The sequence below is a fragment of the Melanotaenia boesemani genome, chromosome 15 (genome assembly GCF_017639745.1).
Source record: "Melanotaenia boesemani isolate fMelBoe1 chromosome 15, fMelBoe1.pri, whole genome shotgun sequence".
NCBI classification, from domain to species: domain Eukaryota; kingdom Metazoa; phylum Chordata; class Actinopteri; order Atheriniformes; family Melanotaeniidae; genus Melanotaenia; species Melanotaenia boesemani.
In genome coordinates this window covers 28,542,236-28,565,001 of record NC_055696.1, presented here as the reverse complement: position 1 = coordinate 28,565,001, position 22,766 = coordinate 28,542,236, and positions in this window count along the sequence as shown.

Below are 22,766 nucleotides of genomic sequence, written 5' to 3'. Positions count from 1 at the left end.
TCCCTATAGATAGATAGATAGATAGATAGATAGATAGATAGATAGATAGATAGATAGATAGATAGATAGATAGATAGATAGATAGATAGATGGTATTAAACCTTGTTATAAATACTAAATAGTATTTATATTTGCTTGACCACCATTAGGAAGGGAAAAAAAAGGAAAGTCAAAAGTAGGTAATAAAAATGAAGTTTTACCTCAAAGATACACCTAGTCTCTGGTTTGGTTGAATAGGCACCCTGAAATCGCTTCTTTGCTTCTTCTAGCTAGAAGCAAGCTGCTGAAGCAGATCCTCAAATTGTCCCACAGAAATCCTAAATTAGGTAACACATTCCACTTGGGGCCTTAGGCAAGACGCTACAGCCCACGGTGAGTCGTTTTGTAGGAAAGTATCTCCTAAATGACAGTAATAAAGCAGGTAACGTAGTCTTTTGTTTTAATGTATAACATATATATGTACAGATACATCTGAGATTGGTGCCAGTTTATTTAGTGTTAAATAATATTTCTTTATAGTTCCTGGGTGTTCCAGCTGGGTCAGCGGTGCTGCAGCTCTGATTGGAAATGGTGAGGCTAGAGACTCCATGCAGCACCGCAGCAGCCGTGTCCTCAGAGGAAGTCTTGCAGGTGCAGAGGGACACAATCACCGCATTTATCAATGTGACCAAGAAGTTGAGGGAAATGGAGACGGTCTTAACGGAAATTGGGACAACAGTTAAAAAAGCATTGTGTAAGAATAAATATATTAAAGTAAATCCACCTCTTGTATGTTTCATTAGCTTTGCATCACTTCTAGACACTCCAGCCTCTAGTCTGTGTCCCACTCTGCTGGAATGAATGAATGACCAAAGCTTACTTTTCACATTTTCTTTTAATGACTGGTATGTTGTCAGCAGACCGTCCACCTCATTATTTCTTTGATTTTATTCTGAACCGTTGGTTTCGCAGTTTCCCGCTTTCCTAGATTTGTGCATACGCCAGGGTCAGAGTTTCTGTGGAGGTAGGAACATTCTCATGCCAAGTTTGGGTTTAATAAATCCCAAAAATTGTCTTTATTTGGCGTACACTGGTTCTTTGTACCTAAGCCAGCTAAATAAATGAGGCCCCTGGTGAAAACCACATTAGGTCTGAACACCAAAGTAAAAACAGACACCAGACTGCATAACTTCATTGTTGCTCTATTGTTTACTTGCAGTGAATAAGCTGTTTTCTGGTCTTGGCCAGTCAAGGTTTCCTTCTTTTATCTCTCCCTAGAGAGCAGCTGTTGTAACTAGATGACATTGTAGTTTGGTCCACTTGAGGAAAGTGCAGTGTGAAAACAATCTCAACCAAAGATGCAAATATTTTCCGCATTCTACGCCCAATCGAACTGATTCACCTGTACTCTCCTGGCCTAAATGTGCTCTGAGACTGTTGACAGACGTCCCATGATGTGCTAAGCACTTCCTTCTATTTTTGTCTCTGCTTTGTATATAATGTATACGTGTATAAATTTATGACAGTATTGGCATCGTTAACTTGTGGCTAAAGTCGTGATGCCTGTTAATCCCCTTTTCTTGTTGTCGCTAACCGGTGTAAGTAGATGGCCATCCTTCCTGAGCCAGGTTCCTCCAGAAGGTTTCACTTCCTGTTAAAAAGGGAGTTTTTTACTTTCACCAGCCACCCTGGATGGGGAACTGAATTTTTTAAAAAAGTTTCTATGCAATCTGGTTCCCTTAGCCAGATTTTTATTTTTTTTTAAACTTATCATATTAAGTATGAACACATTTATTATAAAGTGGACTTATGTGGATTTTTAGGGTTACAGTGACATTAGCTTGAGTTGATAATGTCTGCAAAGTCCAGCTCTGTTCTGGGCTGTTCTCTGGGCTCAGTGCGGGTGGTAGATGACAAAAAGGCTCCTGGCAAAACTACCATCCATGTTGGACCATGAGTCCCACCCCTGCAGGATGCCCTGTCTGCTCTGGAGAGCAGCGTCAGTGAGAGACTGATTCAAGGTTTTCTCATTCTTTTACCTCCTCCTAGAGAGCAGCTGTTGTAATTGGATGTCATTGTTCAGGTAGATTGGTCCATTTGAGTAAAGTGCAGTGTAAAAATTTTAGATGGAGATAGATGCAAAAACAACATCATTTATCATCTGCTTTCAGAGGCTATATGTTGCAGAAAAAGGTGTTTAAAAACGTTTTGGGAGCCTCCTGGAAGCCCTGTTTCTCAGATGGACACCGGCAAAACTTCAGTTTTTAGTTAGAGCATAATTTTAATTAAATTAAATTTATTGATGGCGGGGAGGAGAGTCGTGGTTTCAGCTGGCTTTAAAATGTTGCTGCCGCAGGATGCTGCAGCTTTCAAAACCTCATGTTGTATCTCTTCTGATACAACATAGTATGTAGAATTAGTATTGAATAAAATACAAATGCAGCATTTTATCACTGGAATTAAAATAAATATCTTAGGAAACATACATGAATTCAGCCACATCGAACTTCTCAAAAGTTGCAAATATTTAAAAGTGTAATCAGAGATTCCAGCAAGGCCTCCATACATTTCACATCAGCTCTGAGGGATGAAGGCAGCTCCATGCAAGCAGGTAGGGGTAATGTATATAATCAACATAACATGATGAAAAACAGTGTTTTAGTCCAAACAGAAGATGGTTTTGCTCTTATTGATGTTGTTTTAATGCTTCTTTCTTAACTGCAACCAACTGCTGGACCTCTGGATTCTCAGATTAAAACCATTACAGAGAGAGAGAGATAAAAAAAACTAATTAAAAAAAACGGAAAAGGAGATTGTCTGGACTTCCCAAGATGCCACATCGAACACCTCCCACTGACCTTCAATGGTGCTGCTGTGGAGGGAGTGTCCAGCACCAGGCTCCTGGGGTGCTTATCTGTGAGGACCTGTCCTGCACAGCCAACTGCACATCACTGGTGAAGAAAGCCCAGCGGCGCTTCTACTTCCTCCACAGACTGAAGAGAATTAAAGCCCCCTCTCCTCCCCAACTATCATGCGCAGCTTTTACCGAGCCACCACTGAGCGCATCCTGACCAGCTGTGTCACTGTGTGGTTCGGGAGCTGCACAGAACAGAAAAGTGTTGTTGATGATCACTAGTTGAGATTCTCCATGAGCCCTTTGTTGCACTGGTTTGTTGTTTTATTATTAAACCACACATCAGCCCAAACACAGAACTACAAGCCGTTTACATACACTAGTTGGCGTTTCTTGATATAACCTGGATAAAATAATTAGTTAATTATTTGTGTTGTATTAAACTGACAGGTGGATATTTTAATACTTTGGCTGCTCCAACACACAAGTAGTTAAACAGCTGTGAGAGTGTAGAACATTTCATTAGTCCAGGTTAAATGCTGATGAGGGAACTCTAGATTTCATCCATTTTTCTGTGTTTATCTGCTTTTACTATAAATGATATGATTGCAACTTTTTATCATTGCTGTTTGATGTCTGAGGTTTATGTTCACAAATCCATATTAAATAATGTGCTTGCGTGTGTGTGTGTGTGTGTGTGTGTGTGTGTGTGTGTGTGTGTGTGTGTGTGTGTGTGTGTGTGTGTGTGTGTGTGTGTGTGTGCTGCAAATCTGGATATAATGCAGGTGCTTCAGAGGAAGGACACCCCACTAGTAGTAAGGATGAATTGGCAGCAGGTACAGAGCAACAGCAGGACCAGTAACTGTTACAAGATTGAGTAGTGAATGTGTAAGATTTACAGAAACCTAAACAGTTAAACATGAACAAAACACAAATATTTGGTGGGTTCTGCTGAACCAAACGTGGCTCTACAGGTGGCCTGAAAAAGTTTGGGAACCATTGATAAGGTTGGACGGTGTCTCCTATATTTTTAAGTTGAGTCAGCTTTTTCATTTTATTAAATTTATGATAGTAATCTGGCATGGAAAAAAAAGGAACAGAAAAATTAAAGTTATGTTGTTTAGCTCATCAGGAATCCTGTTGTGCTGTTGTACTGAACCTTTTGATGAGTGGGAGAGTGAAAAGCACTGAACTGGTGGCTTTTAGCTTTGTGTTCATGGCTGTTAATTATAAATTTGATTTGAATTTGAAATAGAATAATGGGCTTTTGATGTTTACTTAACCATATGTGGGTGCATGAATTTGTGATTGTGCACACATAGGTGTGAGCATATGAGTGCAGTATATGAGTAGGGGTGGCCTGAGTGAGTGAATGTCTCCTGGTCTGACTGTTTGTCCCAGTCCGGCCTTGATTCACACTGAGGTGCTTTCTGCTGGTCACTCTGCTGTTTGTCCGTACTTCTCTCTCTGCAGGTGCTCTTGATGATTATCTGTTGCCCTCTCTCATGAAAAGTGTAAGATGCTTTCTGTTTGCGTCATGTTTAGATGTAGCAGCTGAATGAAGTTGTGCCTGGCCTTATTTTTCATGTGTTTACTCTTATTTTTCTTTCTTTATTCTTTTTTTCACATTGTCATGATTGTGGTCTGTGTGTGTGTAGGTAGGGCTGAGCAGGTTGCCATGGGGACTCAAGGCGGAGTCTGGAGCTTCAGTTGTCACCACCTGCAGCTCATCATCCTGCTCGTTATCCGGATCATCACCTGGCTATTTAGGGACAAGCAGGAGCTCCAGTCTTCGCCAGATTGTCTCTCTTTACTGTGTGGTAATCAGGCCAGCCTTAGGGATTCTCTTGTACCTCGTTGCATATAACCTGACCTTGTTATCTCTACTCCTTAGCACCTTGATACTCACGCCTTGGAACTAACAAACAACCCTGAATCTGGATTTCCCTTTCTGCCCGCTGTTGCAAATATTTTATATGCATTCTCATTCATTTACTCATTTATTATTCATTTACTTATTTAAGCATTCTTATTCATTTACTTATTTACATTTTATCCTTAGATTTTAGTAACATGCATTAGGCTCTGCTTTTAATTAATAGAGCTACATTATTATATTGTGGTTGTTATTCCTTCACAGCTCACAGATAATGCATTCACAAACAGGACACAAACTCATATAGGGTTACTGAGTTCAATACTGAGAAAAGAGCTAAGAACTAGCGGCCTTGACAATGTTCTGGATGGCCAGTAGGGAGTAAATCGTAAATATTGTTACATCTCTTTGCTTATCTATTCACTCCTAGCAGAACGGAATTTCCCAGTAACTCAGAAATCATTAAAAAGTACAGCTTGGTAAAACTGTGGGAACAGGTAGAAGGAGGTCAGCACAGAAAGGCAGACAGATAACAGGGCAGAGCGATGCATCTTCTTTCCTTTCAGCTCTGACGTACCCCAAAAGGAGGACCTGGAGGAATCAAATTCCCGGAAGAAGGAAGGACCACCTTGCAAAATACACATTTACATGAATGCGCACCACATGCACGCACATAGCCACAATGCTTTGTATCACTATAAATGAGGAGGATAATTTAGTTAGGCGGGTCTTTTGGCTGAACTGAAGGGTACCGACACTTTGTGTATTAGTTGATCAGAAGCTAAGCTAACAAGCCTCCTTCTCGAGAAGATATGTATTGTTTTCTTATTACTGGCTTAACAAAGAATTGTCAATTCTACTCAATCTCTGGTGTTTTTGCCTTCTTTTAAAAATGTGGATTTTTGAACACTCTTCCTTCTGATTTACAGGTGGTTAATAAATCTTTAAAGCCAACAAAGAATATTTTAAAACTTCACTGCTCATTGCCTACAGTTTGTGCCTGCCTGCTCGCCCTGCCTGCCACCCAACTCATGCACCACAACTGGAGATCCTACCCTGGCTTTACCCCTCCACCATCATACCACCACTGAATCATAGTAACCCGCTGACCTTGCTGTCATTTCCCAAAACCTCTTACCATATCCACACTAATCCTCTGTCCTCTCCTAGGAAGAGTTTCCTGGACCGGGACCAAGCCACCTACATCAATTGTTAATAAACATTGTTCATTTCCTCCCACAACTCTCTGTGTATTCTGCATTTGGGTTCCCTTCCGTATTACGGTCCCTGACCGTGACACACATTAGCACTGATATTGTTAATATTGTGATTGTAATCGTTGTTATATTTGTAGCAGCTTAGTCTGTTTCCCTTTCCATTTCTGTTTGTTTGGGTTTTTTTATTTTACCTCCTCTCCCCTTTCTACCTTTTTTATATTCCACCCTTTTATCCAGTTGTTCTTCCTGTCAAAATAATTAAAAACACAGACAAAATCAAATAAAAATTGATTTAAAGTATGAAGGGCAGGCCTTTGCACAAGATACCTCCCAATGTTTTGTTTTCGTCTGTTTTCACACAGACCCCCATTCTGCTTGACATGATTCTGGACAGGACAAAAAAAAAATCTTCATGAAATACAAATTTGTGTTTTCTGAATTAATGTCAAAATAAATATTCAATACAGCTTAGTGGATAACCAGTATGTGAAATATGGGCATACTATGAGTGGCTTTTGGGAGTTTTAATGGGTAACCATCTTACTCTTTAAACAGAACCACACTTAGGCCAGTAGAGCCAGTAGCTATACGGGAAGCTGAACTCGAGTTAACTGGTTAATCATTTGTCTTTCTGTGTTAACTCTGCAATATGAGTCATGTTTCCTCTGTGAGATAAAGGGTTTATTGTGTTTATAAAACCAATAAGCTGTTTTTCAATGTTCATACATAATATTCTTTAAAACCTCTAAAGAAAGTTTGGGTTTTTTTTACATTGGAAAGAGCTCCTTTTTTAAGGATTTCCACACACTAAAGAAACCATGTATTTCATGCACCGACCAACCAAAGATAACAATCCTGCTGGACGTTGTAATTAGTGATATGAAGTGACTCGCTACCCCACACTAGGTTCTGCCTAATCACGGCCACCCAACTAAACTTTTTCTTATGCCCCTTCTTCCACGTAAAGAAACCTGACATAAAGAGATTAATCATATTCAGCATGCATTTTAGTAAAAAAAAAAAAAAGAAAGAAAAAAGCATGTCACTTCCTTGTCATGCACTACATTTCACTACACAGCAACATTTCCAAAGCTAAGCCTGAACATTTCACTACCAGAATCATAGTGGAGGACTACCCACTTTAAGTTGTCTGATGGTATCTCATTTTTCTGCAGGGGAGGGTTGGTTAGGCGACAAATGCTCCTTTGTTACAGGTGTGGGGAGGCACCCCATAACAGCCACCATGGATGTGGAACCATACATCACTTCATGGCTAGATACATGTGCACCATTCAAAACTAGTCAAGTGACTTGGCTTAATTGAATTTTATTCTGTTTTTGTATCAGTAATTTAATTTCCTTCTGGATGTTATCAATTAACCAGTTTAATAAACTCAATTTTACTTTCTTGTATTTCTCCACTTGGTATTCACTACTGTATCCACCTTCACCTCACTCTCTCCTCTCATTTCCCTCTGTGTACGTCACCGACGCACATCTTTAAGAAGTGCATTGTGTGTGGACATGTACCAACACAATGCTGAGCGTGAGTCAGGGCATTTACAGAAACCAGCACACGTCAGAGATGACGTCACTGCAGGAAGCCAACAAACGAACACAGAAAACGTTATAAGGATGAGTGGAAAACTCCTCTCTGACATCCTGCAGCGGTCAACCTCTGGTTGCAAAGCAGCAGCAGCTGAAACACTAAACATCAATACACCCTCTCAGTTAGAGCTTGACAGACGGCTCCACACACCTTCTGATCTTTGAAATGTTAAAACAGGTTAAACATTTCCACCCAGCAGAAACACCTTAAAATGCTCTCATAAGTAAACCCTGACTCAACAAGCAGACAAAAGTTAGGGGGCTACTACAGAAAAGCGGGCTGGTGTTGTGTAAGGAGAGTTGCTCGGATACCTCCCCACTTTTTTTGGGGGGGGGCACTAGTGGGCAGAGAGAAAAGTGCAGAGAGATGAAGCATCCAAAAGTTCCGATCCTGAACGTGACAAAACAAGGGATATAATGACAGAGAAGTCAGAACCATGGGTGGAAAAGGTCAAATTAAATTGGGAAAATGTTGATGTTAAACTTGACTGGGGGGCAGACGTTACATCGATACAAATGCTGCTTAAACCAGCTAGGACCAGGTAGTTTTCCACTGAAAGTAAGAGCTGCTTCATAGTACAAATGGAAGCAAAAAGACGCAGTACTTCACATAACATCTACCTTGTGTCAGGGTTTGTACAACCACTCTCAACCAGACTAGCTTGTGAGGCTTTAGGTCTAGTGTACAGAGTGGACACAATCATGGGAGAGGAGCTGAGGTATTGGCTTGGACCCCAGCTGCAATAAACTGTAGCTAATAATAATAATAATAATAATAATAATATAAAATAAAGAACCTGAACGTGAGCTTGTTCGGATTATGTGAGGCCCTGTAACAGTCACTGCCTACGTTTACACCAGAGCTACAGTGACTTCACACTACGTTTCCCACCATGCATTGTGTACTCTAGCATAACAGCAACACAGCGTGGTGCAGTCTCCCCAGCAAAAGATTAGTTGGCTAGTTACAGTTTCTCAAGTTCAGTCCTTCATTCTTACTTCTAACTTATAACAAATTAAATTAACTGAACTTCAAATTAGTTCAAAATTGAAATGATGAACTATGAATGTGAACTAGTAACACTGGATTTAGGATTTTGTTCTCCGACTTCATACAGCCAACATGAAGTAAAAAAAAACTCCTCTAAGTTATTTCCTGTTTCCAGAAAACAAATTTTTAACATTGTGTTTAAAAAAACAACAACAAACTTTTCATTGTGATACAGTTTTTAAAAGATGGACACGTCTTGGTAAAGCGTTGCTGTATTTTATCCAGCAGATGGAGGTATGTCCTTTTAATAAGCAGACACATGAACTGCAGTTATTAGTTGCCAAGTTTGCTCACATGAAAAAAATTATGTCTGACAATCATCAAATGTTCTTTGTAATAAACTTTCCTTTAAAACTCAAAAACTGTATTTTTCTGGGCAGATCTATTCCACTTTACCAGGTTTAATGGGATTGATGTTCTTTTTTCATATACACAAATCAGAATCATTTATGTTGTTATATATCTTGGCATGTGCAGGACATGTACGTGTGTAGACATGCTTTATTAGTGTGTGAGGGATTGGTAGGTAAATTAAACATGCTTTATTAGTGTGTGAGGGATTGGTAGGTCACTGTTTGTGTTTAATCCTGTATTTCTAAAGCTACACTCCAACCTCATACACTTAAAATATGCTGTGACTTTTGCACTTCATAAAAAATTTACTGTGACTGTAACATTTAAAATGCTAACTGAAGCCTGAGGTGTAGCTCTTGTTTTGCTTTGTTTTGTTTTGTTTTGTTTTTTTCTTTCTCTGCGCATAGCATGGTCTGAATTTGGGCTGGACTTGAGCTTGAACTTTAAGTCAAAGAGAAATTTATTGTCATTCAGACTGCAGCTGGATTGAGACAGTTTTTCCTCATTGCTCAGTTTGCAGCAATAGACAGAGACATAAGTAAAGACAGACAGAAACACAACAAATCTGTGCAGCAGCTCATCACAGTGATGTAACAGGTAATGTTGGGATTTTGAAATGTGGTATGTAAGAAAACAACTCAAGCGATGAACTTGAAAAGGAAATTGGTTTAAATAAAGAAAAAATAGATTTAGGTGTATTTGAGCAGTATTTGGTGTATGCCTGGTTGATGGTTTGCCAGTTTTGGTGGTATTTTATTCTTAAAGGAAATAGCTTGTGGAAAGCATGAAGTCCTGCTGTATTGTTTTTAGTGACTCTGCCCAGACAGCTTTTCTGGGAAAAGTCAATAGGTGGGAAAGATGTCCTGATGACTGTCTCAGGTGTTTTCAGTCCCCTCTGCAGAGATTTTTCTATCTGAAGCAGTGCAGCAACCATACTGACTGAAATGTAACTGGCAGGCTGTTTTCCTCTGTAGAGTGAGATTAGAAGGGGGAGGTTTACCGTCTTCATCCGTCTCAGGATGTGAATCTGCTCTTGACAAAGGAGGTAGTGTTTGTACAGTAGATAACGTAGCTCACAGGTGATTTCAACACCAGGAACCTGCTGCTGCTGACCCCTGAAGTCAACAGTGACCTGTTTGATTTTACTGATATTCAGTGAGCTTGTCACCAGATCAGCAACCATCACTTCCTCGTTGTAAACTGAGCAGTTGTTGCTGCTGATGGTGACTCATCACTATAAACAGCAAAGGGTTCAGAAGACAGACCAGAGAGAGCATGTTCTGGATAAGAGATATACTCAGAGTTGCGACATCCATTGACTTCGCTGTAAGAGCGGTCATGTGGGTCATGGAGCCTCCAATAGTTCCAAACAATCCCCCGCTGCTAGACTCTACAACAGAACAGACAGCAGCGATCGGATTACTGAAGGTGAAAACTAAATAAACATATTGTTGCTGCACATATACTTTTGTCAGTGAATGCATTATTATGTTAATGTTGATTTAAGTGACGATCAAGTCATGTTTGACAATAGATTAAATAAGTGTAACAAGCACCATCTCAACCAACAAGCTAGCATTTATTAAAGATCAGACATGATGGTCCTCATTAGCCTCTATATTTCTTACTGATAACCACCCGTATAATTCACTTTTGTAAGGTTTAACGATTAGCTTGTTAGGGCTTACTTTCATCTAATTGTTAAAGCCAGCCATGTAGCATGTAATGTCAGCACTTAAAGTCAACAATGAATACAACACTGAATTTAAGACAGTACTGTGTCTCTCAGCTGCATTTCAATGGTTTGTATGTAAATTCAAATCTGCATTGCCTTTCTTAAGGTGAATTAAAAAAACAAACAAAAGCACTTGATTATGCTTAGTTTATGTTCTTCCCTTTTTGTCTTTTAATTTTAAATTATGCTTCATATATTCTTATGTTGTTAATGTCTTTGTAAAGCTCTTTGAATCCCCATGTTGAATTGTGCTGTACAAAAAAACTTTGCTTTGAATGTAAAAAGAAACGTCTCAACGAGTAACTACTTGGTTTAACTAAAAACTCACCTGACCTACTGGTGGGACTGGCACCGACAGGCACAAGAAAACAAGGGAAACCTTTCAAAAAACAAACTTTTTATTGACATCAGACAACAGGGCAAATAAATCAGTTTCAGTGTGCATAATGAAATGATCAAAATAAACCTTGGGAAAGGAAAAATGACAAACTGATGCATATCAGTGTTCCTGTCTGCTGCTCCTGAATAAATATATATATATATATTTTTTAAATGGCAGTAATGACTAAATCAACGACAGAACATGAATGTAGAACAGCTGTAAGGGTAGAACATGAGCGAATATCAATGAGTGTTACCAAATAAGTGAACAAGTACGTGTGGAAAAAGTAATGCAAAAGTAAAGAGGGAAGATAAAAGAGTGATAGTGAGTGAAAAGAGATGCACAGGGAATTGGTGAAAGTTAATTAGGAATCAAATTTAGGTGATTACTACTCAGTTATTGATGCATGGAACATGGAAAGCAAAAGTAGACAAGGCAGTTTTAATAAATATTTAAACATTTTAAATAAAATGTAATGGATGAAAGTCAGTAAGCTCTGGATAATCAACAGGTCATCTGCTCTGTGATTTTCTATTATATATAACAGAGAATTCATGAAAAGCATTACAAACTCCAGAGCTTTCCCAGCTACTACGCATTAAAATCCCCAGTACATGAAAAAACTGTTCACCTTAAAATACAACACAGGACCCCAAAATGTCATCTCCGGGCTAAACTTAACCAGCAATATGAGAACACAGTGATAATACGTTTCCACAAACCTAAGTCTTACTGAACACCAACTTCTATGAATCTATGAATAGCAATGAAATAAATGAATAGTACACTGAAATAAATAATATAAGACCGTGACCACACTTTTTTAAACTAAAACAAAAAAGGCTGGGAGGCCATGGTGTAAAAGCACAATAGCTATACAAAGGCAAAATACATTTAAACAAAATTTCATCACTTTTAACCGACACAAAAGCAGGACGTCTGACAGAATGTACAGGCATTTTCGTGACTTATAAGACTGACGTTGCATCGACTTCCCTCTGAAAATGAATAAAATGCATTGGCAATGATCGCAGTCTAATGTGGTTTTTGGAACTATTGAACGGCTCCAGTAACCCGGAAGTGCGCTGTCATTTTTTGTACACACGAGTCATTGGCTGTGTCCAAACGTGCACCCGACTCCCTACATAGGGAGTAAGGTGCACATAGGGCTCACGCCATTTTGTCGGAGTGTCCGAATGTCCAGAGAGAAAAAAGTAGGGCACTCAAAATTACCCACAATGCATCTTGAAAAGTAGTGAGCATTGATGGTCACTAGATGGGTCAATATAGACCACAATGCATTGCGGTCAAAAGCTCAACATGGCGCAAGGAGGCGAAAAAATTGAGCTGCGCGAAATTACCTATAAGCAAACAAATAAAGAATAAAATACAACATTAGGGTTAGGGAGTAGGGTGGACGTTCGGACACAGCCAATGAGAGTGTCGCGACTCTGAGTATATCGACGGCTCTGCAGCGAGAATAAAATCATCACCTCCTGACCAATCAGATCCCATGAAAAATGGCCTGCCCGTTTTTAGAAGATCCCGTTGACGTTGGTGCACGGATAGTGAGAGGAGCGTTAGGAGAGAAAGAGTCTTTAGGGACAGATCCAACCCGTTGCACTTTCCTGATAGAGATGGGATTTATGGCTCTTTGAAGACTGAAGTTTTAGTCATTGGTCCTGAGGCTCAGAGAGAGAAACTCTTAGCTAAATTACAGGCATTTGCATTAAACCCATCATCACAAGTAAAAAACCTGGGCGTTATTTTTGACTCTGAGCTTGGTTTTATTCCACATATTAAACATGTTACCAAAATAGGATTTTATCACCTAAAAAACATAGCCAGAGTCCGTCCCATTCTCTCTCGGGCCAACACGGAGATGCTGATGCATGCTTTTATCACCAGTCGTATTGACTACTGTAATGCCCTGCTCTCTGGTCTTCCCAAAAAGAGTATTGCACCTCTACAACTCAGCAGAACTCAGCTGCTCGTGTGCTGACGAAGACCAGAGGGCGGGCCCACATTACACCGGTTTTAGAATCACTGCATTGGCTCCCCGTGTGTTTCAGGATCAATTTTAAGGTTCTCTTATTGGTTTTTAAATGTCTTAATGGTCTTGGGCCTTCTTATCTTTCAGATTTGCTTTTACCTTATGAACCCTTGCGGCCCCTGAGGTCTTCCGGTACTGGCCTCCTGACTGTACCTAAAGTCAGGACACATACTCATGGAGAGCCAGCTTTCCAATGGTATGGTCCTCGTCTGTGGAACAGCCTGCCGGAGGAGCTCAGGGCTGCAGAGAATGTTAATGTTTTTAAGAGCAGGCTCAAGGCCCACCTTTTTAATTTAGCTTTTACTTAATATTTATTCATTTTATTTTATTTATTTTATTCCCCTAGCCTATTTATTTTTCTATGTTAACCCATTTTTTATTTATTCTATGCTTTTATTCTGTTTATAATATTTTTAGGTTATTTCTCCAGTGTTTCCTCGGAGGGGGCTCTCTGCACCGGGGGCTTTCATCGGCTGTGGCTGCTGCGGCTCTGTCCTGCGGGTTCTTCAGTCTGGTTGGGTGGCTCCTCTGCCTCTCACCTGGCCGTGTGCCCTGGGTTGGTGTCCTGGCGGCCGTGACCTGTGAACAGCTCCCGGTGCAGACGGCTCCCTGTGATAGTGTTTCCTTACCTGGCTCATCTGTGCTCAACCTCACATTAGTCTTTTATTATGTGCAAGTATGTGTGTGTGTATGTGTATGTGTATGCCTACTTGTACATACTGGTATGTGAGAGGACGCGGGGAGGGAGGGAGTTGTGTGTGTGTTTATGTGTGTGTGTGTGGGGGGGGGGGCGTTTAACCATGGAAAGCACTTTGGGCTGCATTTATGTATGAAAAGTGCTCTATAAATAAAGATTGATTGATTGATTGAAGGGAGCCAGATCTTGAGGAGCCGTTCCTTTTAAAGAGCCATTCAAAAGACTGGCTCGTTCTCACAATATCTTACAAAATTTCACAATATATAAGAAGGACAAACAATGAAAATATGTAAAGAACTTTGTGTTGCCTATGGCATGAAAGCGCTTTATAAATAAAGTTTGATTTGATTTGATAAAGGCAGTGTCAAAAATTTGTATGAATAAAGAATGGCTCGCAAATGAACGGCTCACAGCTGTGAATCGATTCCCATCGTTCATTTAAAAGAGCCGTTCAAAAGAATCGATTCGTTCATGAACGTCACATCTCTATTTCCTGATGACATACTGTACCAAAGGTACAGATTTTCAACAAACAGTCTGAGATACATGTCCGCTGAATATCAGATGAATTGTGCTCCTTTCATCCATACAACAGATACAATAATAAAGCCTTGTCACCGCTCTGAATTATGTTTTTATATTTGTTCTTTACTTGCTCCCAAGTCCTTTTAGCTCCACTGGGGTTGCTTCTGAAATAGAGGTTAATAATAGTGATAATTCTTTTTCATACATAAGTACAGAACCATTGAGTTATGAAATGCACAACTAGCCATGCATTCATGGATGAGGAATTGATATTCATATAACGCGCTCACATGGGAGCGGATCCTTTAAAGAACTGGGAAATATGACGTAAATAAAGCATTTCCAGAAATGTTTGTTCTGTAATACAGTGATATGAGTCCAGTCAGTTTATATTGTCCCATTAATTATTATTGGATAATCTGACGAACTTACACATTAACGGAGTGAACAATTTTCTTCCCGGCTTTTGCTGCAGCAGTTGCTTTTAGTCTAAATTATATTTTTAAATTCTTCGTATTTTTGAACAATAATAGTCTGCTCCTCCATGGTAAAATACACTGCTCTACAGGTTTGTCCATGTTTGCGATTGGTCAGAACCTCCAAACACCACCTTTTTATTTGAAAGCGCACTAATCCTAATTGGGAAAACTCTGGGTTGAGTTACCGAGTTGATAATCAGCTTCGTAGTACAACTTATCCAGATCCTGAATGTCTGGGTAGTCAACCTGGGTAACGGAGAAAAATCTGCGGTATGTTAATCATGCTTCGTAGTACAGGCCTCAGGGTTCTGTTTATATGGAAGTCTATTATCCTCATACAAAGTGAGGTGTTTCCACACAGAAACAACCAACCAACAGGAGGTAACTTTACTGATAGCAGAGCTAAGATCACAGAAAAGCATCCACATGAAATGTTTTCTTATTCTCCGCATGTTCAGGTGAAATGATGCAGATATGGTATCATCCATGGAGCAAAACTGGGTCAAGTGTGGAGGGGGTGTGGATGTAAATGCAGTATAAGAATGTAGTTACAGGGATAAATGTCTGTAAGAATACGTATGTTGGTCTCTAAGAAAATACCCTGTTTTTTTCTGTGAGTTCATCCTTTGCAGAACAGAATGGCATTAATTTGATCTAGAAGAATTTTACTTGGTCAGGAGAGAAAAAATGGCTTATTATTCATCATTGATAGAGGAGAACATGAACAATCCTGAGTTTCTTTTCAGCACGGTAGCCAGGCTGATTAAGAGTTAGTGTTGTTGAGCTATGTATTCCTTTAACTCTCAGCTGTAATGACTTCATGAGTTTCTTCATAATCAAAATGGTTTTTAATTAGAGATTTCTATTAAAATCTATAATATTTGTCCAACTATTGATGATGTCTCATCTGCAGCAGCTTTAGAGACGTTTGTAGAAGCTGATTAATGTTTGGACCGTTTCTCTTCAGTACAGCTCTCTGAGTTAACCAAAATAATAGCTTCATCTTAACCTTCAACTTGGGTGTTAGACCCCATCCCAGCCTGACTTTACAGGATTGACAGGATATGTACCTTCATCTTGTAAGACTGCTGGTTGAGCCTTTACATAAAAACCAACACTTGATCCATGAGTGTTAGCTAATTATAGACCTACAGTATCCAACTTCCCTGTTATAGAGAAAATAGTTTTAACTCAACTATGTGCACATTTGAGCAGAAATAATCTGTTTGGAGAATTTTAGTCAGGATTTAGAGCTCATCATAGCCCAGAGACAGACCTAGTGAAAGTTACCGATGATCTTCTCTTGGCCTCAGACGAAGGATTCCTCTGTATGTACTTATCTTGTTAGATCTCAGTGCTGCATTTGAGACAGTTGAGTACAACATTCTGTTTCAGAGGCTTGAACGTGTTATTAGGATTAAAGGAGCTGAATTAGGCTGGCTATAGTCATATTTATATAGATTTCAGTTTTTAATGTGAGCGAGGAGTCTTCCTCACACACCAGAGTAATGGCCTTTACACACATATGTCGTGAGCTATATATGTGTCACTTTTCTTCTACTTCATTTAAACTTCGTATCATCATGGCAGAGCAACTTACTGCCTTTGTGTCATAGTGCTCGTGTTTGTTCAACAAGCAAGAAAAAAATGACCGTGAAAGTGATCACAAAGACTGGGTGGTGAACAATTGCCAATGAGCTCAATTGTGAAGATGGTATGTAGATCAAAATGTATTGATTACAATGTTTGTAGCCTATACTGTATAGCCATTAGCCTGCTAGCTATTCCCTCTCAAGTTTAAAGTCATTTCAGCACTAGAAACTTAATCAAATTCAAGCATCAATGTACAGTTAATGAAAATTAATATAAAGTTTAAAAAATTATAAATCATAGGACCATTCTCTTTTTTTATTCTTATCACAACATTCATTGATGGTCTTGTCTAAATTGACACATGAGGATAGACACCCCTAGGTTGTAGTAAAAGCAAAAGTTTAGAAAATATACACTGACACACCATAACGTTACACTGAGGTTCAGAAATCATTATTATCAATGTTAAAACCAGTAAACCAGTATCATCATAAGTACAAGTCATCATCTGTATGAGGTCCCGTAAATAATGTACAACAGCTGAAATGTAGTTAGAAGCATCAGGAAAACAAATACAACACTCAGAACCTATTACCTGACAGGCTCCGCCCAGGTCAGCCAGGAGGAATCCAGAGCCATCCCATTCTCCAGGTACGACACATAGAGCCTTAAGCTCAGGGGTCAGGGACTCAAAACCAGATGAAACTGGTACAGAGAGATTCTCAAGTTCAATAGCCAACTGATCTATGTGAAAAGCATTACGACCAGTACCATAAGAGTTATTATACCACCTAGAAACTTAGACCATGGAGCTGATCTCTCCCTCTTATGGAGGCCAGAGTGATGCCTGCAGGAATAGAGCAATAGTTAAATTAGAGGCCACACGTGCATAAGGAATAAGGAAGGCTAAGTAAGAAATACCACACCAGTTACCTGAAAGGAAGAGACAGGTAAGAACGGTGACCACAAACCTACACAACACCTGTGGGACAGCCAGAACCCCGAGAAGGTGTGTGTGAAACAGCATATTCATACCATGGAGACCCAAAGAAGTAAAATGCACATCATACAAGCACAGCAGCAGGACTACATCAGACATGTGACATGGAAATCTGTTTTCACAATAAAAACACAATTTACAGGAAATACAGGAAGTCCTAAGATAAAACGATGATGCTCCATCCAGGAGATGGAACATTCTGGAGCCTGTGGAGTGTGAACTGAGTGCGGAGTAATTATTACTCCACCAGAAACAGTCTTGTCGGTGGGTGCAGGGAAGTCGGAAGGAAAACAAGCTGAAGTGAATGAGATATCAAGGAGTGTTGGAAAATGTCTCCTTATAACGCTCAGATCCAGGAAGTGTGTACTGTTGTGAGTGACAACAGTGAACGCAGAAAGGACACTCAGCACAGCATCTGCTGGCCGAGGTCGCAGCAGGGGGGGACTCAGGTGTAGCAAATGGGATCAGGGAACAGACAGAACAGCTGGAATTTGTGAATTTCAGAGCGGTTTGCTCAGTCAGCTGATACCACACGTGTGTTTTGCTCATCATGATGATCAATCAGGTGATGTTTCACCCGCTCCTGTGGCTGTCAGCCTCCATGTGAACAAGAAAAGAAATGAAGCAGATGAGTATTGCTCCACAACATCTGCATTCAAGCTGCCGTAGTCATCTGAAGGCCATGGTTGTTGCTAGTCACCACTCAGGGAAAAGGGGACAGGACAACCCATGTTGATTCATCCTGGTGGATCAGATGAGTCCAGATCTCCCCCAGAGATGGAGATGGAGGGAGGCGGTGAAGATTGAAGATTTCCCGCTGGTGCTGGGACACGGTTGCAGTGGCTGGCCAGGAAGACCTCCCACAGGGGCACCTGGTAAGGACCTGTGAACCTCTGAGCTGTTCAATGCTCCTTCTGGGGTCCTCACCTACAATCCAGCCACCCTGCATCAGTGTGTGTGAAACCCACCCTCAGCTGGTTTTGGGAGAGCTGCTGTCACCACCTGTAAAGCCTCAGAAAGCACAAGGAAAAGGTTTTGCAATAAACCAACAGTGAATCCTCACCAATGACGATTCCAGGTAGGGCCGGCTCAATTCCAAGACCAGGAGGCCTGCTAGAGAGAACCTGAAATGGACTGAGGTTCAACCTTGTCCGGTTACACATCCTCATGCAGGTCAGGAGGAGGTAGAAAATGTTAAGGGAGGGGCAGAGGAGAGAGAGCGAGGAGACATCGAGCGGGAGACGGCAGAGGGAGACAGACAGAAGTAACGGTGCCATCCAAGGTCAGCAACCCGAGACACGTCCAAAACCAGCTTACCGTCCGGTTTTTAGAACTGTGTCTGCATCGCCTGAGCAACCAGCTTTATGAGAGAAAGATGTGGACAAACAAACATTCTAAAACACATCGTTAACATTCACTCAAACCACAGGATCGTGTCATACATGCACATAACCAACATAATCATATCAGATATTTATTATAAAATCTGCTTGGTTCTGTAATCTAGAAAAACAAGTTATTAAAAAATAACCAAATTGTACGACTGGATCCTGAAGGCCACTGCTCCGGTATCACCCCTGTGAAAGCAGCCATCATCAGCAGTATGATAAGATGAATTAAACAGCACAAGCACCCGTATCCATGGTGATATCCTTCCTGTAAAAGTTTATCCCAGAATGTCATAAGTGTCAATATCATGTTTGATTTTCAAAATGTACATGCACATATTCAAAAGAGATTTAGTGTAGACGTCTTTTCCTTTAGACAGATCCACATCATCAGTCCTGCTTATCAGGAAAATAAAGGTGTTTCTGGTTAATGGCATCAGAGTAGCAGCATTATGAAACACAGCAACCATCCCTGTGTGGAAGCAGAGTAGCGTCCTGGAGAAAATCCTGCTGGAACGAAAAGGTCAAGTAAAGTCAGTCAGTTCGTTCAGGTCAGTCAGAACTTTGTCAGTTACGTCACTTGTTCTGCTGAAAAGCCAAATCAGAGCAGGTAGATTTTCCCTGCATGTAGGAGGATCCATAAAAGGACAATATGGCATCGTTTTGGAAAGACATGAAGTCTGCTGGAGTTTTCTTAATCAATTTATTAAACTCCAAGATGATATGGACATTAAACCAATTTAAATTTCTTTTAATTATGTGTCTATCATCAGCCAAATTTTGCTCAAGCAGCTTTTTCTCTTTAGTTCTTTTATCTATATTAACGTAGGTTTGTGGAACTAATGTTTTAAGTTTCCTTTCTTTTACTTAAACTATTTTCCATCTGGTTATTTGTTGACAGTTAAAATAGGAGCTCCTTTAATTTGCTTTAACTTCTACCATTTATTAATCACCATTTTCTCTAAATACCAGGGATTTATTTTCGTCTAAGCAAACTGTTTATTAAGCCATCCTCTTTTTTTTAGACTGATTTCAGATCCTTACTCTGCTTGATTGAAACATAGATCAGGCCTTCAGTGTTTATTTTTAAAAGTAAAATAGCACGTATTACCAATTCGCCATGAAAGATCAATACCAAAGAAAATCATTCCAGTATATTTGGATGTGGCTGCAAATAACCCCTAAATGCAGCATGTTATGGTTCACACATGAGACCACGGGTCAAAGTTATTATGCAGCCTTTTGAAGAGCAAAATGGAAGCTGTTTTCAGGTTTATTATAAATTATAGATACCAAAATATTCAAAACCCTAACTTAAATCAATTGTGAGCAAAAATAAAATAATCAGGACCCAGAGACACACGAGCAGTGTTGGTGCAAATCACACACACACTTAAAGTTGTCAGGAAATCAGGGGACTTGCAGCTTGCATCACCACACAGAACCAAGCAGGGAAACTGCCGTTCGGTATTAAATAAATGCACATAAGGATCAGTATGTTGGCATTTCCACCTCTGGCAGGAAGGTTTTACTCACTCTCACTGCTTCAGATGTAGGAATGAGAGAGAAACCATCTCATCAGATCCTGGGTCAGCGGTTAGACGGTAATCTGGAGGAAATATAAATTCATGTGTCAGTGAGTCACCGTTAGGATGCATCTGAAGGGATCAAATAAAGAAAATATTATTTTAATCTCGTTTTACTAATTTCTCTTTCTTTAAAAAAAAAATGAGCCGATCAGTTTTGGATAACTGAGGAAATGTTGTTGCCACCATTTCGCTAAACATGTTCTCTGTTTTCTAAACAAGACAGGGTTAGTAGCTCATCATGTCATGTTGTCATGTCGTCAGTAGCAAGCAGGTACTTCATTGCAGTGAGCGTGTGTGTGTTTGTTCATGTAAATGTGTGTCTCTTGTACCAGCTGTCAACTAGTCTTATGTGCAGACCTACTCTAGAACTGAAGCTGTCTTTCGTTTACTTTTAGCGTCTTCTCTTCATAAAAGATAAGATCTGTTAAACTTCAGTGTATTAACAAAGTTTTGTATTAAATCATGAACTATTTATGGTATGAAATCAGAACGGTCTCACCATCAGTGTCACGTGGTCACATGACTGCTTCCATCTCCAAGTCAGCTCTGCCGGGGATCAGTCTGATGGCAAACCGCCTTTTGATTTTTATGCCCAATAACCCTTCTCACCACATGGATGTTCTGTCTCTGGTCAGCAGACCTGGATGGTTTTCCAAACTCTGGCCCCCACCACCCACCTCAGCCCAGTGGCCACGCCACCACAGAAACTGGGCCGGAAAAGTCACACAGTTTTCACTGTGTTGATGTGTTGATGCCTTTTACTATTTCTAAATATCTGTAATGCCTTTGTTTTATGTAAAGCACTTTGAATTGTCCTGTACATGAAATGTACTGTACAAATAAACTGCCTTGCCTTGCCTTTAGTGATTTTAACAACAAGCCTGTAAGTTTTACTACATTATGCGTAATCTTCAACCTTTTAAAAACGTTTCAAAAAGCAGATGAGGAACTCATAAATTAGTCAAGAGTTTAAGCATAGGCTTTCTGAGAAATCCTTTTTATATGCAAATGTTACACCCTGGTACCAGGTTGTATCCGCTCTGTAATGACTGTAATGGGAAATTTAAAGAACACTCAAGAACCGATGCTTCATCTGCAGCAGCTCATGCGTGAATTTATTTCCATTCCAGAATCGTTCACAGCTAAGCAAATATCCTTATAACAAATAAAAACAACAGTTATGAGCATCTTGACTTCAGTGTCTGTTCTCATAAAATAAAATCAATTTCTACAACAGGTAAACTAATCGATTCTCACTTAGTGCTTTGTTTTTAGCAGTAAACCCAAATAGAGACGATATATAACATAATAAAACACAAAGCTCACTCCAAACTGAGAAATAAAATGTCAGTATTATATAGAACATGTTTATATGCCTGCAGGTTAACACAGACTAATAATTAGTGAGTTAATCACTTTCTTATATTTGAATTACATACATTTATAAGAGCAGTCACACACCATTTGTGTCAACAACACATTTTAACACACGTTTTCCAGCAGGTTCATAGCATTAACATATTCATATCATATCTGAAACGGGAGATTTAAGGAAGAACATTACAGACACGACGCTTCTTCTGTAGCAACTCTAGCATGAATGACGCATGCGCAGAGAGCTCCCTCTCCTGATCTCTCCAGGCATTACCAGTCCAATCTGGATACTAACCCAGACTTAAATAATAGATCACTGATTATCTCAACCTCTACATATGAAATGGTGTTGGTCGCAGCAGAGTGCATAGCAACCGTTACCGAGGTGATGCAAACTTTACACAAGGTGGGCAGAGTGGGGTTTCAGGTGGGCGGGGCGACCGTCATTGGATCTGCTTTTGTCCTTTATGACGTGAAATTTGACGTACGTTCGGTGTCTAAGGTTCTCGTCTATACCGAAGTGTTTTTTACTTTACTGTTTCAGTACTCTGTCAGATAAAGAACAAATCACTGTGTTTTTAAAACGGACAAAACAATATCTTCACCTGTAAATATGGATAATTTTGAATCCTGCATGCCCTTGGACTTCACACCAGTTGAAGGTAAGTCAAGTTGTTCACTTGGACTAAAATCAGTTGATTCGGACATTAAAAAGATAATGTCTACACCAGGGATTACCAGGACCATTTGGAAGATTAAACCATTACATCCTGAGGACTCTGACGACGAATCCTTGGACTCCTTAGAAATCCAAGATCTAACCAAAACAAAAAAGGTGAGATGCGCATTTGCAAAAATTGATCCTATGCCAGAGAAGCAGCACTTTTTTGAAGGAACTTCTGCTGAAGTTGAGAAACCTGTTATGCCTCAGGCCACAAAATCGGTATATGATCTCTTTCTCGTGGAACCAGATGAGGAAGATTTAGATCAAGAGAGGGCGTCATTGAAATTG